Source organism: Lactuca sativa, chromosome 9 (genome assembly GCF_002870075.4).
Source record: "Lactuca sativa cultivar Salinas chromosome 9, Lsat_Salinas_v11, whole genome shotgun sequence".
In the NCBI taxonomy this organism is placed as follows: domain Eukaryota; kingdom Viridiplantae; phylum Streptophyta; class Magnoliopsida; order Asterales; family Asteraceae; genus Lactuca; species Lactuca sativa.
In genome coordinates, this window is record NC_056631.2 from 136,140,563 (window position 1) to 136,164,499 (window position 23,937).

The following is a 23,937-nucleotide window of genomic DNA, read 5'->3' on the forward strand; positions in this document are numbered from 1 at the left end:
ATATACATGTATAGACATAAAGGTACTTCCATATTCATATTCATCAGTACATCTTTAGCTGGTTACCATCGGGGTAACGCAGGATCATATACAGATATACTAGAAACAATACATATACAGATATACTAGAAACAATACATATACAGATATACGAGAAACAATACATATACAGAAATACGAGAAACAATACATATATAGAAATACGAGAAACAATACATATACATGAATACTTAACAATTGTGATCCACTGTATCGGGCATGCCTTAAATGTCATGGCCTGAGTTGTAGCCAGAATTCTCTTGGAGGGAGAGCGTGAGTTTGCGTATAGATCTATACTGGATTGACTATCCTACACCTTGCTGCTAGCTACAGCCGGACCTGCAGGTCTGCGGGTGCCAAACGTCATTTCTTATTACGACCGTTCATTATGTCGTTGATTATCAGTCGATAGCATGGTGCAATTAATCACAATAAACCTTAATATAAATCCGGTTTAAGGTAGTAGTATTTAGTACAGCAGTAGTCTTATTATACAAAGCTACAGTACTACAATGATTTACCCATTGCATATTTTAGTGATAATCTCACTTAAGCATTAGTGTACAAACTATATTTTTAACAAATGATAGTTATATTTGGGTAATCACACACTTTACAACAGACAAGTTTACAAAAACCGCCTAGCCTTGGTAGAAGGTTACTTTTATAGAAAATATAGGATTTTCTGAGAGATTCAAACTTTTACAAACACTTTCAAACATTTGTTTACATTTTTACAAACTTATACATTGGGACAGGTTCAAACGTTTTTACAAGAAACATTGACACTAAAATACTTATGAACTCACCAGCTTTATGCTGATAAACTCTTTCAAAATAACTTGTATTCTCAGGTCATCAGTAGACAGGTACCGAGGCCAGCTTTTGAGAAGATGGAGTGCATTCAAGACTCATCTCATATTATTTTGTGTTTCATTATTTTTGGTGTCTATAACTGTACAGAACACACTTGTATTAAAATTATATATATTTAATGCAATGGATGATGTTGTTTGCTTATTTACATTTACTGTGTTGTGATACTGTACATGACGTCCTCCGCCCCGGAACGTTTCCGCTGTTCTTGGTTTTGGGGTGTGACAGATTGGTATCAGAGCATTGTTTATAGTGAATCAAGTATATCAACCCATAAAAGATATACTAATCTATAAACCCAAAAGGGACTAAAACACTCTGACCAAGAGTCCATACTTTAAATAATAAAATATTTAATCAAGTATACTAGTCTACATTTATACTAAAATCAGTGTCACAATGACAAGAACAAAAGTATTACGATTGTTGAATATCACAAGTGAGCTCGGGGATGTATGGTCAGTCCTTGGAGTAGCATAGCCTGATCAACTATGCTGGTCCTAGGAGTGATTAGCATATGCCCTAGAATGGTTGTGATATGTTAGCAAGTCTAAAAACTTACCAACAGTACCACAAGAAGATCAGTAGAACTTAGAACTTAAAATACTATAGGAGTATTTTGTACTATTAGTTACACGTATACTATATTCTTATACCTCTCTTCTCGCGTAGATCTAAATGGCTGGATTCCATCATGGCGACCCGTACTTTCCCAATGAAGGCAATGCCGGATGGATCGATGAAGAGCCTGAAGATGAGCATCCAATCCCTTTGGATGATCACCTCGCAGAAGGCTTTTCAGATGGATCTGCCTCCGAGCCTGAAGTCAACAACCTACCGCTTGTAGGTCAAGCCCTGAACGACAACCCTCGACCAGCGTTTCCAGGCCCTACTCCCATGTGGGCAAACAATCTGAATCGCTGGAGTGATGAGCAGGGTCAGCCCTTACCATACTTTGGGGACCGAACCTTCTACAACATCAGCGATGGTGGCTCTGCTGACAGAGCTCTGCCGGTAATCATCCGCAGGATAGCTCGTAATGTCGAGCAAGGTCGAGCGGCCATCGACCGGGTCATGGAGATTGATGCCAATTCAGGTGTCAATACAGTCCGCATTCGCCGTCTCGAAGAAGACATGGAACGGACCCGGAGAACCAACGAAACTCTGCAGCAACAGCTGGCTGCCTCACGTGCTGAAGTCTTAGAACTTCGAGCTCATCAGAGAGCTCAGGACCGACACCTTCAAGAGGTGTTTCGTCAAATGTCCGACCTCAGGGATCGCCCGAGGAATTCCCATCGCCATTAGATGATGTCTAGTACATCTCTGTCTTTTGATTTAGGGATAGCCTTGAACTTATGTGCTCTAAGTAGCAACTGTCTGTAAAATATTCCTAACTTTCGGTACTCTAATTAGGAATCTAGGACTGTCAGTATTGTCCTTATGATATGATGTAAGACCTACTGTTAGGTCGATTTTTCCTTGAACTTATTACATCAGTAATACCAGTACTATTGAAATCTATGTAACTTGTGGGAAAATTTTGTACACATTGTGTATTCCTACTAATAATTCTTATGTGATTTCAAACACTCATTCAAACTGTTGGGCTATGGTTAGTTAGTCCATGGGTCACTCTTGCGTTGCTTACAAGTTGATTCTTAACATCCTTCTTCTTTTTATAAACTTATAGCTGAAGGATGCCTCCTCGCAAGTCTCCCAGAAATAGGAATAATCCTGTACCTCCACCGCCTCCTCCACCTGCAGTCATCGATACTGCAGCCCTGAATGCTGCCGTAGCTGCAGCAGTGGCAACGGCCATGGCTCAGTATCACTCGTCTGATGCTAGCAGAGGTGGAACCCCTGTGGAATCTATCCCAGTTGAAATCCCTATGCGCTCGAGGGAGTGCTCTTACAAGGATTTCACAAATTGCAAGCCGAAGCCTTTCTATGGCACCGGCGGAGTCATTGCTCTCTCGCAATGGTTCGAGAAGACCGAATCAGTCTTCGAAATTTGTTCGTGCCCTGCAGCATTCAAAGTGAAATATGCCGCATGCACCTTCGAGGATAAAGCCCTAACGTGGTGGAACGGCCACGTCAAAGCCCTAACTCTCGTCGTGGCTAACGACATGGGCTGGGCAACGTTGAAGGACCTCATGACGGAGGAATACTACCCTAGGGGCGAAGTCCAGAAGTTAGAACATGAACTCTGGAATCTGACAATGAAGGGCACCAACGTGATCGCTTACACTGCCCGCTTTAGCGAACTGGTGGCCCTATGCCCCAACATGGTTCCCACTGAAGGGAAAAAGATTGAGCGGTATGTATGGGGGCTAGTGCCTCCGTACCAGGGGAACGTCTTAGCATCAAACCCTGCTACTTTCGACAGTGCCAAGCGATTGGCACAAAGACTTATTGACCATGGAGTCAAGACCCCTGTAACAACAACCACTCTAGCCATCCCAGAACCCTCCAAACCCGCTGGCAACAAGCGGAAGTTTTGGGATGAGAAGAAGAAGCAGCGTGCTTCAAAGAAACAACAAATCGTAGCAGTACATGCTGCGGTAGCCCCTACTGCTGTTACTGCTCCGGGGAAGCAGTACTCTGGAAGTTTGCCGAAGTGCAATAAATGCAGCTTCCACCACAACGGCGCCTGCCGTGAAATGCAGTGTACTAACTGCCACAGGAAAGGACACACCGTCCGATTCTGTAGGTTCCCGGCGCAACCGATCTCCCAAGTTCCTGGCTCTGGCGTGAGCCCAACTTGCTATGGATGTGGCGAAACGGGCCACTTTAAAAGGGACTGCCCTAAAGCGAGGAATACTGGAGGAGCAGGGAGGGTACTAACAATAGGCCACGGGGAAGCAGTCGCTGACCCGACAGTGGTGACCGGTACGTTCCTCCTTGATAACTCCTATGCATGCATTCTGTTCGATAGTGGAGCGGAGCGAAGCTTCGTAAACCACAAATTTGCTTGCATGCTTAAGCAACAACCGCACGCACTTAATGAACAATTCACAGTAGAAATGGCCAATGGGAAGACTGAAAGTACTAATAACATATACTTAGGTTGTCTTCTAACTTTAGATAACCATTCATTCCCAATCGACCTTATGCCGGTCTCAATAAAAAGTTTCGACGTTATTATCGGCATGGATTGGTTAAGTCTTCATCGCGCCGACATCATGTGCTACGAGAAAGCAGTCCGTTTAAACCTCCCATCTAACGAAACCCTTATAGTCTACGACGACAAACCAGGTGCGAGTCTTCGCATTATATCTAGTATTCAAGCACAGAAATATCTGCGCAAAGAATACCATGCATTTCTTGCTCACGTCGTCGACACGAACCTAGAAGTGAAAGAACTAAAGAACCTCCCAGTAGTGAGCGACTTCCCCGACATTTTCCCAGAGGAACTACCCGGGTTACCTCCGCATCGACAAGTCGAGTTCAGAATCGACTTGGTCCCAGGAGCTACCCCAGTAGCCAAGTCGCCCTACCGTTTAGCACCAGCCGAGATGCAAGAACTCTCTGGTCAACTTAACGAACTGCTCAACAAGGGCTTTATAAGACCAAGTTTCTCACCTTGGGGAGCACCGGTCTTGTTCGTTAAGAAGAAAGACGGATCATTCCGTATGTGTATTGACTACAGAGAACTCAACAAATTGACGATCAAAAATCGTTACCCTCTGCCACGCATAGATGATCTATTCGACCAACTGCAAGGGCGAACTATTTTTCCAAGATTGATCTGAGATCCGGATATCACCAGTTACGAGTGCTCGAGGAGGATGTGCCAAAGACAGCCTTCCGAACTCGTTACGGACACTACGAGTTCGTGGTGATGCCATTCGGATTGACCAATGCGCCCGCAGTCTTCATGGATCTGATGAATAGAGTATGCCGACCTTACTTAGATCAGTTTGTCATCGTTTTCATTGACGACATCCTGATCTACTCCCGAAGTAAGAAGGAGCATGGTGATCATCTGCGACAAGTTCTAGAGACACTACGAAAGGAGAAACTTTATGCGAAGTTCTCGAAATGTGAATTTTGGATCCGAAGAGTCGAATTCTTAGGACACGTGGTTAGCGAAGAAGGAATCCACGTGGACCCATCCAAAATAAAAGCCATTGAGAACTGGTCAGCACCAAAGACACCTACAGAAATTCGACAATTTCTAGGTCTCGCTGGCTACTACCGCAGGTTCATTCAGAACTTCTCCCGAATAGCGAAGCCTCTTACGACCCTGACCCAGAAAGGCGTGGCCTTTGACTGGGAAGAGAAACAAGAAAGAGCGTTCCAAACGCTCAAACGAGCCTTGTGCACCGCACCGATACTATCCCTTCCAGAAGGAATAGAAGACTTCGTAGTCTATTGCGATGCATCCAATCAAGGACTCGGATGTGTTCTGATGCAGCGAGGTAAGGTCATCGCCTACGCCTCGAGACAGTTGAAGACACACGAGGTTAACTACACGACCCACGATCTTGAACTAGGAGCAGTAGTGTTTGCTCTGAAGATCTGGAGACATTACCTGTACGGAACGAAGAGCACTATCTTTACCGACCACAAGAGTTTACAACACATTTTCGATCAGAAGGAGCTCAACATGAGACAACGACGGTGGGTCGAACTACTCAGTGATTACGAATGCGATATTCGTTATCATCCGGGTAAAGCCAATGTAGTAGCAGACGCCCTAAGTCGGAAAGAATACTCTGGTCGCAAAGTCAAGTCATTATCAATAACCATCCATTCACACCTGACTAAACAAATTCAGGCGGCTCAACTGGAGGCCATGAAACTTGAAAATGTGTCGAGTGAATCCCTTAGGGGAATGGACAAGAACTTCGAAGCCAAGGGTGACGGAGCTTTATATTTCATGAACCGGATCTGGACACCGAAACACGGTGGTTTCCGAGAAGTGGTCATGACCGAGGCTCACAACACTCGGTATTCCGTCCACCCAGGTTCAGATAAGATGTATCTGGATCTGAAAAAGCTATACTGGTGGCCTAATATGAAAGCAGAGATTGCTACCTTCGTGAGTAAATGCCTTACTTGCGCGAAGGTTAAGGTCGAGTACCAGAAGCCCTCTGGTTTACTGCAACAACCAGAGATTCCAGAATGGAAGTGGGAGCGGATCACTATGGATTTCATAACCAAGTTACCCAAGACAACGGGTGGACTTGACACCATATGGGTCATCGTTGATAGATTGACCAAGTCTGCACACTTCCTGCCTATCAAAGAAACAGACAAGATGGAGAAACTTACGAGAACATACATTAGGGAAATTGTACGGTTGCATGGTGTACCTATTTCCATTATCTCCGATAGAGATAGTAGGTTCACTTCCAGATTTTGGCAATCCCTACAACATTCCCTGGGAACAAGGCTGGACATGAGCACAGCCTACCATCCACAGACCGACGGACAGAGTGAGAGAACCATTCAAACTTTGGAAGACATGTTGCGAGCCTGTGTGATTGATTTTGGGAAGGCATGGGATACTCATTTACCCCTTGTCGAATTTTCCTATAATAACAGCTATCACACAAGCATCAAGGCTGCTCCATTCGAAGCTCTCTACGGCCGAAAGTGCAGATCCCCTCTGTGCTGGGCTGAGGTTGGTGATACCCAATTAGCGAGAGGGCAAGCTTCCGACAGTACTCTCACTGGTCCGGAAATCATTCGGGAAACGACAGAGAAGATCGTTCAAATCCGTGAACGATTGAAAGCCTCTAGAGACCGACAGAAGAGCTACGCCGATAAACGAAGAAAACCTTTGGAATTTCAGGTGGGAGACCGAGTCCTTCTCAAAGTCTCACCCTGGAAAGGCTTGATACGCTTTGGCAAGCGTGGGAAGCTTAATCCGAGGTACATAGGGCCTTTCGAGATTCTTGCCAGAGTCGGCCCCGTAGCTTACAAACTAGATCTACCCGACACTCTGCGTAACGTACATTCTACATTCCACGTATCTAACTTGAAAAAGTGTCTGTCAGACGAGACTCTCGTAATCCCACTCGACGAGATCGAGATCAACGAGAGCCTCAACTTCGTGGAAGAACCTGTAGAAATCTTGGACCGTGAGGTCAAGCAGACGAAACAAAGCCGTATCCCTATCGTGAAGGTTCGCTGGAACGCTAAGCGAGGACCGGAATTCACTTGGGAACGCGAGGATCAGATGAAGCTGAAATACCCTCATCTTATCGCTTAATTGTTTGTAACTTTTATTTGCTTAAATTCTAATTTCGGGACGAAATTCCCTCTAACAGGGGGATGATGTGACAACCCGAAATTTCCAATTGTATGAACATCATCTATTCAATAGAATCTAGTTCAGTTTCTGTGATTTTCAAGCTTTTCCAAACAAGTTTGTGTACATTAGGGTTTACGTTTTAGGTGATAGCAGGAGAGTGGATACTCCTGGTTTTGTGAAACTTGGGCATTTCAAGTTTCATAATGTTACAGTCCAACATCAGGAATGAAAATATTTTCTGCCAAAATATTCCAGGACTATAAATAGTTTTCTGAATTAAATAAATTCATTATTCACAATTCCAAATAGAGAAAAGCCATATTCTCTCTGACGGATCTTCGGGTTTTCATCCCAGATTGTGAGTCTACTTTTCTATATGTGTTTCAATACTTGTTTAATGCATATTAACAACAATTACATGTCTAGATGTCAAGATCCGGGAGTTTACCGCCCAAGAACGTTCTTGGGGAGTAAACTCCAAAATGGAACATTATGGCTTCCTAGTCCCAATTCCTTGTTAGAAGACTTGTTTAGGAGATAGGCTATGACATTTATGGATCAAAAAGCAACCAAGAACCATAAGATCTAGGAGTTTACGGCCAAGGAACTCCCTTGGGCCGTAAACCCTTTTTCAAGGGCTTAAATGCCCTAAAACTCTCCCCAAATGCTTAAGGACCTTAACCACTTGTACTTGTGCTTGTTTAGAACACCAAAAGCCCATAAAAACCATAAGTTTTTAGGAGTTTACGGCCAAGAACCTTTCTTGGGCCGTAAACCCCTTGTTGTGGGACAAAAATCATTCCAAGCTACCCTTAAGCCTTTAGACAATTTATCTTGCACCTTTGGGACTAGAATGGAGAGAAGAACACATAGAAACACCTCCTTGGAAGGAGTTTACGGCCAAGGAACATGACTTGGGCCGTAAACTCCAAGTGAAGGCACCAAAGTGTGCCTCTTGTTCCCATTAGCCTTAGATAAAATCATGGATGCCATTCTTGATGTTTAAGTGCCTCAAATCAATTTATTTCCTAGAGTTTACGGCCATAAACTCTAAGGTGAAGGACCTTAGGCCGTAAACTCCCTTATGGAGTGTTCTAGAGCCTTAAAACTACTTCATGCATTATTCCAATAAAGATAGGAGTGTTCTAGATGCAAGATAACACCACAAGACACCCAAAAACACCATTTGAGGAGTTCACGGCCATAAACCTATGAGTTTACGGCCGTAAACTCCAAGGTGTGGGGTTTGTTGGATGGTGAACTCCTATACAAGGCCCTTTGATGTTTCAAACCCTTTTGCCTTGTCCCGTAGCAACTTAGATGCAACCATTTGAACCCTAAACACTCATAAAAGTGTTTAAATGTTTTCTAAGTGTGTTAACTTATTTAATTAAGTTATTATATGTCTAATTAGTTATATATATGTTTATTACATGATAACTAGGCTCGTGCGTGTAAACCAGTCTCCGTTTGCCACCTAGCACGGTAGCCGACACTACAATTCGAACGACTCACCACAAGTGAGTTCATACCCCTTGAATCAACCTTTGAAATGATTTTAAATGTTTTATAACACTTTATGGGGGGGGGGGGGGGGAATACAAGTCAAATACTTATAAGTTATTACTTCAATCACATGTGATTGTGTTTAATCACATGTGATTAATAACTAGGAAAACAACGATTTTTACCCCTGTTCAAACTGTTTTCAACTGCCTTACTATTGAAATGTTTTACAAACTGTTTTACTATCCAAACTTACTTATAGACTGTGATTCACTCAAATGCTTCTTATACTTAAACTGTTTTTATCAACTTATGCTTTTAAAATGTTTTATGAAAACTTATTTATGCTTTATATATACAATTGCATGCCCGTATATGTATAGATATATAAATAATGTTCAAAAGGCTTAGGAATGCCATCCGCCCTATTTTCTTTTCCTCGATTTGGATGTGGTCTGGTGGGATTTCGGGTGACCATCCGAAGGTCGTTTCCATATTACTTATATATCATATATACATGTATAGACATAAAGGTACTTCCATATTCATATTCATCAGTACATCTTTAGCTGGTTACCATCGGGGTAACGCAGGATCATATACAGATATACTAGAAACAATACATATACAGATATACTAGAAACAATACATATACAGATATACGAGAAACAATACATATACAGAAATACGAGAAACAATACATATATAGAAATACGAGAAACAATACATATACATGAATACTTAACAATTGTGATCCACTGTATCGGGCATGCCTTAAATGTCATGGCCTGAGTTGTAGCCAGAATTCTCTTGGAGGGAGAGCGTGAGTTTGCGTATAGATCTATACTGGATTGACTATCCTACACCTTGCTGCTAGCTACAGCCGGACCTGCAGGTCTGCGGGTGCCAAACGTCATTTCTTATTACGACCGTTCATTATGTCGTTGATTATCAGTCGATAGCATGGTGCAATTAATCACAATAAACCTTAATATAAATCCGGTTTAAGGTAGTAGTATTTAGTACAGCAGTAGTCTTATTATACAAAGCTACAGTACTACAATGATTTACCCATTGCATATTTTAGTGATAATCTCACTTAAGCATTAGTGTACAAACTATATTTTTAACAAATGATAGTTATATTTGGGTAATCACACACTTTACAACAGACAAGTTTACAAAAACCGCCTAGCCTTGGTAGAAGGTTACTTTTATAGAAAATATAGGATTTTCTGAGAGATTCAAACTTTTACAAACACTTTCAAACATTTGTTTACATTTTTACAAACTTATACATTGGGACAGGTTCAAACGTTTTTACAAGAAACATTGACACTAAAATACTTATGAACTCACCAGCTTTATGCTGATAAACTCTTTCAAAATAACTTGTATTCTCAGGTCATCAGTAGACAGGTACCGAGGCCAGCTTTTGAGAAGATGGAGTGCATTCAAGACTCATCTCATATTATTTTGTGTTTCATTATTTTTGGTGTCTATAACTGTACAGAACACACTTGTATTAAAATTATATATATTTAATGCAATGGATGATGTTGTTTGCTTATTTACATTTACTGTGTTGTGATACTGTACATGACGTCCTCCGCCCCTGAACGTTTCCGCCGTTCTTGGTTTTGGGGTGTGACACTCGTCGAGTCCCCCCATGGACTCGACGAGTCCACTTAACATTGAACAGTTTTTCGACTTTTCAAACATTTTGCATCAAGTATAATGCATTTTGCATCAAGTATAATGAAAACAAGCCTAGGCTCTGATGCCACTGAAGGTTTTTTAGCATTCTAACACTCATATGGTGTACATGCAATCCTAGTGTGACAATCCGAAATTTCCATTCTGTACAAACTATATCACTTCATTAGAAGTTATAGCAGTCACAATTAATTTTCAGACTGTTTCGTGTAAGTTTGAGTAATTCAGGGTTTACACTTGAGGAGATATCAGGAGAGTGGATGCACTAGGGTTTAGTGCAACTCTATTATTCCATCACTCTAGTATATTAGAGGTCATTTCAGGAATAAAAATATTTTCTGCCAAAAATATCTCAAGACTATAAATAGAATTCTGAACCAAATTCATTCATTATTCGCATTTCCAACTAGAGAAAAGCCATTTTCTCTCTCATGAATCTTCGGGTATTTATACCAAAACGTGAGTAACTCTTTCTAGTAGTGTTAGAAAGCTTTAAATGTGTTCATAACATAGATTACATAGCTAAATCATTAGATTTAGGAGTTTACTCCCCAAGGTATTCCTGGGCAGTAAACTCCCGAAACAAAGCCGAGACCGACCCTTGTGCTATGCTATTGCCTTAGTATAATTTATAAGTGTATTAGGGACATGAAAACAAGCTAGAAACACCAAAGTTTGAAATTTTACGGCCCAAGAGTAACTTAGGCCGTGAACTCCAATTTCAAACTCAAAATGGTGCTTTTAAGGCACCTAAGGCCTTAGACTTTTACCTAGAATTGTTCCCAACAAATCAAGGGCCTTAAACACATAAGAATCACATTTCAAAGTGAGTTTACGGCCATGACATGGTTCATGGGCCGTAAACTCATTAAAGGGGCACCAAAGTGTGTCAATGGTCTTCATATGCTTGGAATAAAAGTCTAGAACCAATACCACTTGTACATGAGGCTTGAAAACAACAAAAACAACATTCCAAGGGAGTTTACAACCATAAACTCCAAAGGAAATGGCCTTGGGGCCGTAAACTCCTCTAAGGAGTGTTTCTAGGCCTTAAACCCTTCCAAGAATTTAACCACCAAGTTGGAATAATTTTAGGAATCATTTGGAACTTCAAAACACACAATACACCCATGGTTGGGAGTTTACGGCCGTAAACTCAAGAGTTTACAACCATAAACTCCATGTGTGTTGGTATATGAGGAGTAAACTCATAAGGACCCCTAAACACAAGTGTCTTGTCCCACAATAGCTTAGATGCAATCCTTAGGGCTTAAAACACTTATATAAAGTGTTTATTATGTGTAGGATGTCTTAACATTATCAATTAGTAATTTGAGACTAATTGAGTGCATATATGTATGATTATATGTTCATTAGGATCGTAGTGTGTGTACAAGTCCTCGCTTGACATCTAGCAATCCTATACCGTTCAGTTCATCCCAATCACCAACTACAGGTGAGTTCATACCCCTAATCAATGTTTAAAATGATTTTAAATGCTTTATTGGGGGGGGGGAATACAAGTAGAAACAAACATGTTATTGAATCATTGATATGTATTTTATAACTGTGTTTGTCATTTAACAGATTTCACATGCTACAAAATGTGATGCATGGAATGGTTTTAAATCTTAAAAATTTGTTGTTATCAAATGTTTTACCTTTGAAATGTTTATTAAAATGACATCAAATCATTGTTAATTATTGTTCAAAACCAATAAGATGTCTTATAAAACCATTTTTACATTCTTGAACTAAACTATGCATATACACTTATATTCTTATATATGTATCGATGTTATAGTTTACACCTTTCATTTAGTTTCCCACACCCTTGAGTAGTAAGAGTGTATAAACCTACATGATCAACCAATTATATTTCAGTAAATTATCAAAGGGATAATTTGAAGATATCAAACATTACTCCTATTACAAGGAATCACACAAGAGTCAGTTCATTCATTAGTCTATTCTAGTACATTACCTGATACATGAGTACATATACATATGCTTACCTGATACATGAATATGTTTACATATACTTACCTATTACATGAACACACTTACATGAATACCATACAGGAACACTTTTACATAGGTGCATTATCCTGTATTCACTTACCTGGATACTTGTACTTAGAACTACGAGGATGATTTATTAGTTCTTTCTGTGTAAATTATCTTTCCTATCCCGATTCAATGGGATATCTCGGCGGGACTTACCATTCTGAACCCCACTGATTAGCACCAGTGGTCGATGACCATCTACGGCGGTCTAAGGTTACTACTTATACTAGGTAGATCGATAACCGTGGCTAACCCCTCCACCCACCTGCTGCTGCTATAGAGGACAAGTGGACAATCTTCGATTGTTCATTAGGTTATACCTTTCGCTTATTGCGATGTTGTGTTACTCCTAGTACCCAGCGATGACACTTACATTATTTCTTTTTCTGGACAATCTTCGGATGTTCATTAGGTTACATATTTCGCTTAATGCGATGTTGTGTTAGTCCTAGTACCCAGTGACAACACTTACAGTGGTACATTTTCCTATTTACTTTATTTTGTGATACTTTCACATAAACGATGAGTTAGACTAAGTACTTTAGTACTAAACAGTTGAAGGAAAAACTATCATTTTACTAACAAAACATTCGAGTCTTGGTAGAAGACTACATTATCATAACAAAACATTCGGGTCTTACTGGAAGACTACATTATCATAACAAAACATTCGGGTCTTGGTAGAAGACTATATTATCATAACAAAACACTCGGGTCTTGATAGAAGTCTACATTATCATAACCAAACATTCGGGTCTTGGTAGAAGACTACATCTCAAACTAATAGAAACCAAGGGATTTTATAGGGTTTTTCATACATACATCAATATTTTCATTTAAAGGTTTACATGGCCTTCATAATAGATTTTCATAAGCAAGACAACGACACTTAATTACTTATGAAGTCCCCAGCTTTAAAGCTGATACTCGCTTTCAAATTAACTTGTATTCTCAGGTCATCAGTTAGACAGGTGCGATGGCCAGGTTGTTGAGAAGATGGAGCACAGACAAGACTCGCCTTATTTTGATTTTTCATTTTATTGTTGTACATTATGAAAGAACACACATGTATTAAAACTCTACTTATAATGCAATGGATGATGTTGTTGCTTGTTTACTATATTACACTGTTGTGATACTGTACATGATGTCCTCCACCCCGGAACGTTTCCGCCGTTCTTGGTTTTGGGGTGCGACAGATTGGTATCAGAGCATTGTTTATAGTGAATAAAGTACATCAAACCATAAAAGATATACTAACTATAAATACATAGGGATTAAAACACTCTGTCTAAGAGAATATACTTTTAAATAATAAAATATTTAACAAAGTATACGTGCCTGCATTCATACTAAAATCAGTGTCACAATGACAAGAACAAAAGTATTACGATTGTTGAATATCACAGGTAAGCTTGGGGATGTATGGTCAGTCTTGGGAGTGGCATAGCCTGATCAACTATGCTGTTCCGAGGAGTGATTAGCACATGCCCAAGAATGGTTGTGATATGGCAACAAATCTAAAAACTTACCAACATTACCACAATGAGAACATTATAACAGAACCTAAGCCTAAAACACCATAGGGGTGTTTTGTGTTACTATAATTACTATATACTTGAGAACTAAAATGAAATCTTCATTCCTAAGTTGATAATTGCTAAGTGGATACGCTAAAGTTATATGTAACTAGGATGTTATAGACTTAGAATAGGTGAAATTTTTGCTTTACCCCTATTCCTTGTGAGTTTGGGGTTGAGGTCACTTATTCGAGGGCCTATCCTGTGTTGATTACATATAACTGGTATGCACTTTACAAATAGCGATGGAACTAATGAAGATTTCCTAAATAATTATCTAGATAGTTCGTCTAATAATTATTTTCTTACCCCAAATTCTCGCATAGATAACATGGCTGGATTCCATCCCCATGACAACCTGTTCCTTCCGAACGCGGTTATTGCTGGATGGTTTGGAGAAGAACCAGTTAATGATCATCCAATCCTTTTGAATGATCACCATGCTGAAGACCTTTCAGACGATGCCATCTCCGAACCCGAGGTTGAGAACCTACCCCAGGCAGCTCCCTTTCCGATTCCTAACCCTTGTCCGACTTTTCATGGCCCGACGCCTGAGTGGGTGGAATGTTGGGAAACATGGAGCCAAGGACAAGATCAGCCCATGCCATTTAATGGTGACCGAAGCTTCTATGACCTGAGCAATGGGGGATCAGCAGACAGAAGCATGCCAATTCTGATCCGAAGAGTTGCCCGAAACGAAATTCAGGGCAGGACAGCTCTACAACGTATCGCAAAAGTTGATACAAATGGAGGAATGCATATGCTTCGCACCAGTCACCTTGAACATGCTTGTGAGAGGTCTGAGACAGAGCATGAAACCCTGCTGCAAACACTGGCTGAATCACGAGCCGAAGTCATGGAACTTCGGGTACGCCAGAGAGTGTACGAAAGACACCTACTTGACGTGGAACGCCAACTGGCTGAACTAAGAGTTCACCAGAGGGATCACCATCGCCAGTAGTAGATGCGTTACGTTATATTCCTTGTTAGAAAGGAATTGTGTTCCTGTCTATGCCCGATGTGGCATTTTCTATGAAACTATCTTGTACTGTAAGTACTTTAGTTAGGTATTTGTACTGTCAGGAACTATCTTCTCTGGATATGATGTAAGACCTTTTTACAAGGTCATTTTCCCGAACTAGTACGTTATGAATATCAAAGGTATTGACAGTCGGCTAACTTCTGTGTCATTCTTTATTCAAATACTCTTATCTTACTTTCATTTGAGTATATTTGAAACATGCTCTAGTCAAGTCATTGGACTATAACAATTTAACTCTGGAGACATCTCCAAGTCTCTTTTAATGGTTGGGGCATGTTATTCACCAACCAGCGATACATCGGCTTGCACAACAAACATCTTGAGACCATTGTAAGAACTTACTTCCGAACTTTACTAGGACTACATCATAGGGATGTAGGTCAAACCATTGTGAACATACTTCCATTCCGTACTAGGACTGCATCATAGGGATGTAGGTCAAACTTTAGAGAACATGCTTCTATTCTTTGCATGAGCGATCGAACTACGTCTAGTTTCAACCATTTTCGCTCACAAATTCATTTTCTTTCAGTAACAGAATCATGGCTCCCAAGAAGAACGATCAGCCCATCAACCAAACACCAAGTCTTTAGATTGATGCAGCTACCTTTCAAGCTGTAGTCTCGGTTGCCGTGTCAGCTGTTATGACCCACCTGCACGCTAACAACACAAGTGTTAGCAGGATCGCTATCTGTGACAACCCGATATGTTGAGACAATAAAATGTAACACCTGTCAAATATAGGCCAAAATATAACATTTCCTAAAAATCTTAATTGGGTTAAATAAAGTAGTAGAGATCGTATCAAGGTTTTCGTGCATATAAAGAACACTAAAATCCGAGTTATAACGAAGAAGTTATGACCAATCTAAGATTCGCGGCAAAAACCAGCAACGTTGGTAGACGTAAAACGCAAAGTTTCGATACAATAATTTTTAGCCTTAGGTATCTAAACGAAAGTCATAGATTACGTTATACCGTGATCATGCATAAAAAGAACGCCCAAATCTGACTTCGTATGAGGAAGTTATGATTTTTCGAAGTTTCTAACCTAGCAGTAGACAGCTAAAAACTCGAAATAGAGATCGAGCGATCTTTAGCCGACACAACCTAAACAAAATTTGGAGAGCCTGACAATAGGAGTATAACAATAAAAAGTCTGACGAAAACGGACGTCAGATGAAGAAATTATGGATTTTTAACGAGGATATCGTGTCCCGACCTATTAATTAAAATATAATTAAAAATAAAGTCAAAATTTGCCGACGGAGTCTAAATGAAAGTTGTAGAGTATTTTCTCACCTTCGCGTGGATATAAAGAACGTCAAAAACGGAGCTCGTATGCGAAAGTTACGCATTTTAGAAGTTCTTGGCACGCACTTCAAAGTCTTATCCGAAGGAGTACGCCCTGCGTACCCTCGTACGCCCAGCGTACTCGGATATTAGGCTCCGGATCGGCCACGTCGAGCAGATACTTCGCCCGAGGATGCGGTAAGCAGTGATGCAAGCGAACGCCCCACGTACCTTCGGAGTACGCCTCGCGTACGAGGAACGCCCCGCGTAAGTCCGAAGTACGCCCTGCGTACCGAGGACCTCCAGATCCTATAAATAGATTGCGAGGGTGTCGGCTGTTTTCACAAAAATACTTCATTTCTATCACATTTTCGCCTCGTTTTTCGTGCCGAGGTATAGTTAAGATATAATAGGTATAGTTAAGATATACTATTTACCATTCCAAGTACCAGGAAGCATACAAGATTCAGTCTATTCATGAGTCTATACAAATACGTACATACTATGCGAAGAGATACAATTATATACAATTAAAAGGCATACAACCTTAAGACATACAATTACAAAACCATACAACTTCAAGACATACCATTTCAAGGAATACAATTACATGAGATAGTATACTAGATATTCATAAAATTTTATATACTACAAGTACCATATCAAGAAGGTATTTTCATATAAAAACAAATGGACATTTTCATACGTAAATCTGTTTTATACTAGGTTGTGAGACTTTTCACGTACTTTCGAGTATGCATTATTAAGTCCTGTATTATATATCATAATCCCTTGTAGGGGGAGCGTGATACTTGTGTATAGATCTATACGGGATTGACGATCCCGCACCTAAACTGTTAGCTACAGTTAGACCGGCAGGTCTGGGGTGACAAATGTCATAACATTCCAACGCCTAAAGAACGTTGTTACAGGCATTCTGGGTCATTAGCATGGTTATAAAACTCACATGGAGTATTAAAAACACGTTGATTTACGGAGTTTTCATATATCTTAGCGATTATAACTGCACACAAATCTACTATTTTATGAAATGAAAAACATCATGGTAGTTCATTTTGGGACTTTTAATCTACTATCCACTTATAAACAAATATTGGATTTCTGAAGCAAACATTCAAAACAGTCGAGTCTTGGTAGAAGGCTACAATTTATACTAGTAGAAAATATGGGATTTTCTAGGGTTTTCAAACGTTTGCAATTACTTGCAAACATGTTCGTTGGTACAAACTTTTCTTCAAAAACATTTACAGGTCTTTCTTTACAGCTTTACAAATCAAAGTCACATAAATACTTATGAATTCACCAGCATTATTGCTGATACTCGCTTTCAAAATAACTTGTATTCCCAGGATACGGATAGACAGGTACGACTACCAGGTTCTGTGAAGACGGAGCGATCAAGACTCGTCTTTTATTCTTGAATATTCATTTTTTGTAGAATTATACTATGAAAGAACTCAAATGTAATTAAAATTATATTATTAATGCAATGGATGATGTTGTTGCTTGTTTACTACTTTGCATTGTTGTGATACATTACATGACATCCTCCGCCCTAGAACGTTTCCGCCGTTCTCGGTTTTGGGGTGTGACAGATCGGTATCAGAGCATTGTTTATAGTGAATTAAGTATATCAACCCATAAAAGATATACAAACTATAAATACAATAGGGATTAAAATACTCTGATAAAGAGTCTATACTTTTAAATAATAAAATATTTAAGTAATTATACATATCTGCATTCATACCAAAATCAGTGTCACTAAGACAGAGCAAAAGTATTACGATTGTTGGGCAGCACAAGTAGACTTAGAGACATATAGTCAAAACTGGGATGATATAGCCTGATCAACTATATTTTCCAAGGGTTGACTAGCGTGTGCCTAAGTGTGGTTGTGAGTTGCAACAAGTCTAAAAACTTACCCACAATACCACAATGGGAACAACAGAACGTAAACCTAAAATACTATAGGAGTATTTTGTGTATTCTATAAACTACTTATGTGTTAGATTCTTATACCCCAAATTATCGCTTAGATAACATAGCTAGACCCTATCCCCACGACGACCCGTACTACCCGAACAAAGGCAATGCTGGATGGTTCAGAGAAGAACCAGAGATTGATCATCCAATCCCTTTTGAATGATCACCATACTGAAGACCCTTTGGATGGTGATAAATCCGAACTCGAGGATAAGAACCTACCCCCGGTGGCTCCCAATTCAAACCCTAACCCTCATCTAGCTCTTCATGGCCTGACGCCTCCTTAGGAAGAATACTTGGAAACATGGAGCGAAGAGCAAGATCGACCTATGCCGTTTAAAGGAGACCGAAGCTGCTACAACTTAAGCAAAGGAAGCTCAGCAGACAAAGTTCTACCAATCCTGATCCGTAGAGTTGCTTGAAACGAAATTCAGGGCAAGATGACTCTTCAATATACCGAAGAGGCTAAATGGCAATACAAGAATGCACATCATCTACACCAATCATATTGAAAACACTCGTGAGAGATCCAAGAGAGACCATGAGACCCTGCTGCAAGCACTAACTAAAACACGAGACAAAGTCAAAGAGAAACGAGTACGCTAGAGAGCGTACGAAAGACACCTTCTTGATAATGGAACGTTCATTGACTGAACTGAGAGTTCACCAGAAGGATGACCGCCGCCAGAAAGAAAGGCTTTATTTCCCTTCCTTGTTCAAAGGAATCGTTTTCCTGTGTATGTCCTATGTAGCATTTTTAACTATTTTGTACTGTAAGTACTGATTAGTTAGGCCTTTATGCGGCCAAAACCTTTCTACTCATGATATAATGTAAGACCTTCTTCAAGATAAAATTTTCCTAAACTTATTCCATCTTAAACATCGATGATATTGACAGTCAGCTAACTTCCGTGTCACCTTTTGTTCAAAAACCCTCATCATACCTTCGTTAATATGCTTTAGTCAAGTCATTGGACTATAGTAATTTAACTCCGGAGGCATTTCCATTGTCCCTTCTAGTGGTTAGATCATGTTATTCACCAACCAACGATACCTCAGCTTGAACGACAAACGTCTTAAAAGACCATTCTACAAACATACTTCTACTCTATACTATGATTGCATCATAGGGATGTAGATCAAACCATCATGAACATACTTCTACACTGTACTAGGACTGCATCATAGGGATGTAGGTCAAACTTTCGAGAACATACTCTTACTCTTTACTTAAAGCGATCGAAATACATCTAGGTTCAACCATAATATCTCACGAACTCCTTTTTCCTTCGTGTTACAGAATCATGTCGCCGATGAAAGTAATCAACTCATCAGCCCAACACCAACTCTTCAGATTGAAACAACTACCTTTCAAGATGCAGTCTCAGCTGCCGTAACAGCTGTTCTGAATCACCCTAACGCTAACAACGTAAATGTTAGCGGGATGGTTTTCAATAATTCCAACCCAAGTAACAACCAAGTACACCAACGAGTAACAAACTACCACGACACTCCGAACCTCAAACCAAAGAGCAACAAACGAAAATTTTGGGATAGAGTTAAAGGCAAATCACCTCGAGGGACAAACAAGAAACCATCACCCGTGGTAGCCTTCGCAGTCACGGCATCTGTAACTCCTACCACCAACACTACAAGTATCCCAATTATCCCTAACCCGGCCAGACAGTATGCTGGAAACCTACCAAATTGCAATAAGTGCAACTTCCATCACTTAGGTAGTTGTCGTCTGTTACACTGCAAGACCTGCAACAAGAACGGACACACTACCCGCTTCTGCAGGACTCGAGTCAAACACATTACTTCAACCACCAATTTCGAAACTTCTCGGATATGCCATCTATGTGGTTTAATGGGACACTTCAAGAGGGATTGCCCAATAAAGAAGAACGACAGTGGAACAGGAGGAGTTTGACCTCCGAATGGAAAAAGGCAATGAAGGACCCGACTATAATAGGGGCTCACTTCCAATCGTCAGCATTAAGTATGTCGTTAAACTCGCTTAAAACTAGTGCAACTCGAGTCTTACCTTTTGAGAGATCCCATCAGTATAAGGGACCCTCATGTTGCGTATACTTTCCTTTTTGTAGTATACCTTGTTCGCAACAATAGTCTAGTAGTAAAACCAAAGTACTGTAACTCTGTTAAAAGTTGCACTGTTGTGTTTTGTCTGTAACACCCTTATGATCAAATATAATACTTTATTCCCAAGTAAGTTCGATATCATCATACAATTTGACTCAATTCGATCCTCGCAATATCAGTTTCGTGCGTACTTCTCCTTCTCCGAAAACGTCTTTCTAGCGAAACTGTCATTCCAGAACACTGAAGTACTCATTCATGGAGTACCTAATGTTTCTTATCCTTTCCAAAGAAACCTCAGCAAACCTCCCCGAAGTATCACTCGTATAGTACGTCAGGTTAAATCTAAAGACCCATACGGTCGATCTATCGCTGAAGAATGTATACATAGGGGTGGTATATAATCAAGGTTCTACAGGTTTAGAATTGATGATTCCACTTTAACTTCTTTTCCTCATTGGGATGTGGGCTTAAAGAAGAATCATTTATTCGACTACCTTTTCAATCTTAATTATAAACGACTCGTATACCCGAGACTGTGATGGATGAACCAGGTATGAGTTCTACTATGAACTTCAGGACGGAGACTGCCCAAGACTGCGAGTGATCGTGCGTCGTAAGAATAAACTTAGAAATACCTATCCTTTTCCCCTAATTCATGAGTAGTCATACTTCTTTTAGATCTTCACGACAGCTAATCCACCCCAAGGTTTCAACATCATGATCAGTAAGAGTTGGTTAAGTCTACATTGAACCGACACCTAACCTCCCTAAAACAACGAAGCTCTAGTTATTTACAGCGACAAACCAAGTACGAACCCTCTCATCTTTTCGTGTATGCATGCTCAAAAATGCTTACAAAAGGAATATCATGTATTCCTTGCACACATCGCCGAGACGTGCTGAAAAGTGAAGGACATTCAGAACATCCAAGAAGTACGTGGCTTTTCCTGACACCTTTCCGGAAGGACAACCGAGACTACCAACACGACATCAAGTCAAATTCAGAATCGACTTAGTTCCAGTAGCCAAATCACCTTATTTTCTAGCTCCAACCGAGGTGCGAGAACATCCTAGCGAGCTTAACAAACTCGTCAAAAAGGGATTCTTTAGGACAAATTTCTCACTTAGAAGCACATCAGACTTATCTGTAAACAAGAAAGAGCATTCCAATGCTAAATTAAGCCTGATGCATCACACCAATATTATCCCTCCCAAAAAGGAATAGAATATTTCATGATGTAATGCGATGCATCTAACCAAGGGCTTGGTTGTGTTCTTATGCAAGAGGAAAGATGACTACCTATACCTCAAGACAGCTTAAGACACAAGAATTTAACTGTTCAACACATGACCTTGATTCAGGAGCAGCGTTGATTGCTCTGAAGATTAGGAGACACTACTTGTAGGGTACAAGGTGTAATACTCTCATAGAACACGGAAACACACAACACACATTCGACAAGGAAAGGATATCATACCAGTGAAGTCAAACGAAAGAAGCAAAGTCGTATCCCATTAGTGAAAGATTCACTGGAATACCAGGCGAAGACGAATGTTTGTTTAAGAACACGAGTAGCAAATAAAACTCCTGTCCATAGCATGATTGTTAATACTACTTAAAACTCGAATTTCGGGACAAAATTCCATCTAACAGGGGGATGATGTGACAACCCGATATTTTGAGACAATAAAATGTAACACCTGTAAAATATAGGCCAAAATATAACATTTCCTAAAAATCTTAATTGGGTTAAATAAAGTAGTAGAGATCGTATCAAGGTTTTCGTGCATATAAAGAACACTAAAATCCGAGTTATAACGAAGAAGTTATGACCAATCTAAGATTCGTGGCAAAAACCGGCAACGTTGATAGACGTAAAATGCAAAGTTTCGATACAATAATTTTTAGCCTTAGGTATCTAAACGAAAGTCGTAGATTACATTAAACCGTGATCATGCATAAAAAGAACGCCCAAATCTGACTTCGTATGAGGAAGTTATGATTTTTCGAAGTTTCTAACCTAGCAGTAGACAGCTAAAAACTCGAAATAGAGATCGAGCGATCTTTAGCCGACACAACCTAAACAAAAGTTGGAGAGCCCGACAATAGGAGTATAACAATAAAAAGTCTGACGAAAACGGACGTCGGATGAAGAAATTATGGATTTTTAACGAGGATATCGTGTCCCGACCTATTAATTAAAACATAATTAAAAATAAATTCAAAATTTGCCGACGGAGTCTAAATGAAAGTTGTAGAGTATTTTCTCATCTTCGCGTGGATATAAAGAACGTCAAAAACGGAGCTTGTATGCGAATGTTACGCATTTTAGAAGTTCTTGGCACGCACTTCAAAGTCTTATCCGAAGGAGTACGCCCTGTGTACCCCTGTACGCCCAGCGTACTCGGATACTAGGCTCCGGATCGCCCACGTCGACCAGACACTTTGCCCGAGGATGCGGTAAGCAGTGATGCAAGCGAACGCCCCGCGTACCTTCGGAGTACGCCTCGCGTACGAGGAACGCCCCGCGTAAGTCCGAAGTACGCCCTGCGTACCGAGGACTTCCAACTCCTATAAATAGATTGCAAGGGTGCCGGCTGTTTTCACAAAAATACTTCATTTCTCTCACATTTTCGCCTCGTTTTTCGTGCCGACAACAGCCTGACTTCCCGGTTTCATATCTAAGCCCCGACGAAGGTCCGAAGCCCCGAGATTCCCGAGAATCTCGTCACTTTCCGGTCGAGGTGCCGCACGGAAAAATCTCGTTTTCTTCAAATCACGCGCCTTCTTCAGTGAGTTCATACCCCTATAATCTACATTTTTAAATGTGTTATCAATACTTTTTATATACACTTTTAAGGGGGGGGGGGGGGGGAATACAAGTAAACACACGATTATTATCGTGTGTAACTCAAAGTTTCACTAAATACTCATTTTTATCAAGTAAATCATATGTGATTCATAACCATTATATGGAATCTTTCGTACGGAAAACATAACACGATATCATCTTATCTATTGAAATTAAATATGTTGTTATACGTATACGAATCAAACAGTTTATTTATACCTTGAGTACATGTGTTCATTTATGTCACCACAAAAAGTTACACATTACATAACAAGTGAGCATCACACTAGGGTTTACTATACAAACGAAACGAACTTTTGGAAAAACTATAATAGTTTACGACAAACATTTTTACATGTTAAAAACTCTTTATCAAACTGTCTTACATACTTTATGGTTCCTTTCAAACACCGTTAGAATCGTATTTCAAACAAAGGTCTTCTTATACTTAAAATTGTTCTTATCAAACAAACTACTTTCAAATCGTTTTATAAACTGACATCAAGTCATCACTTCTTATTTATTAAGCTTCTTAAAGGTTATACAAAACTTCTTTTATATTTTATTTGTCAAATGCACGCCTAAACACGTATG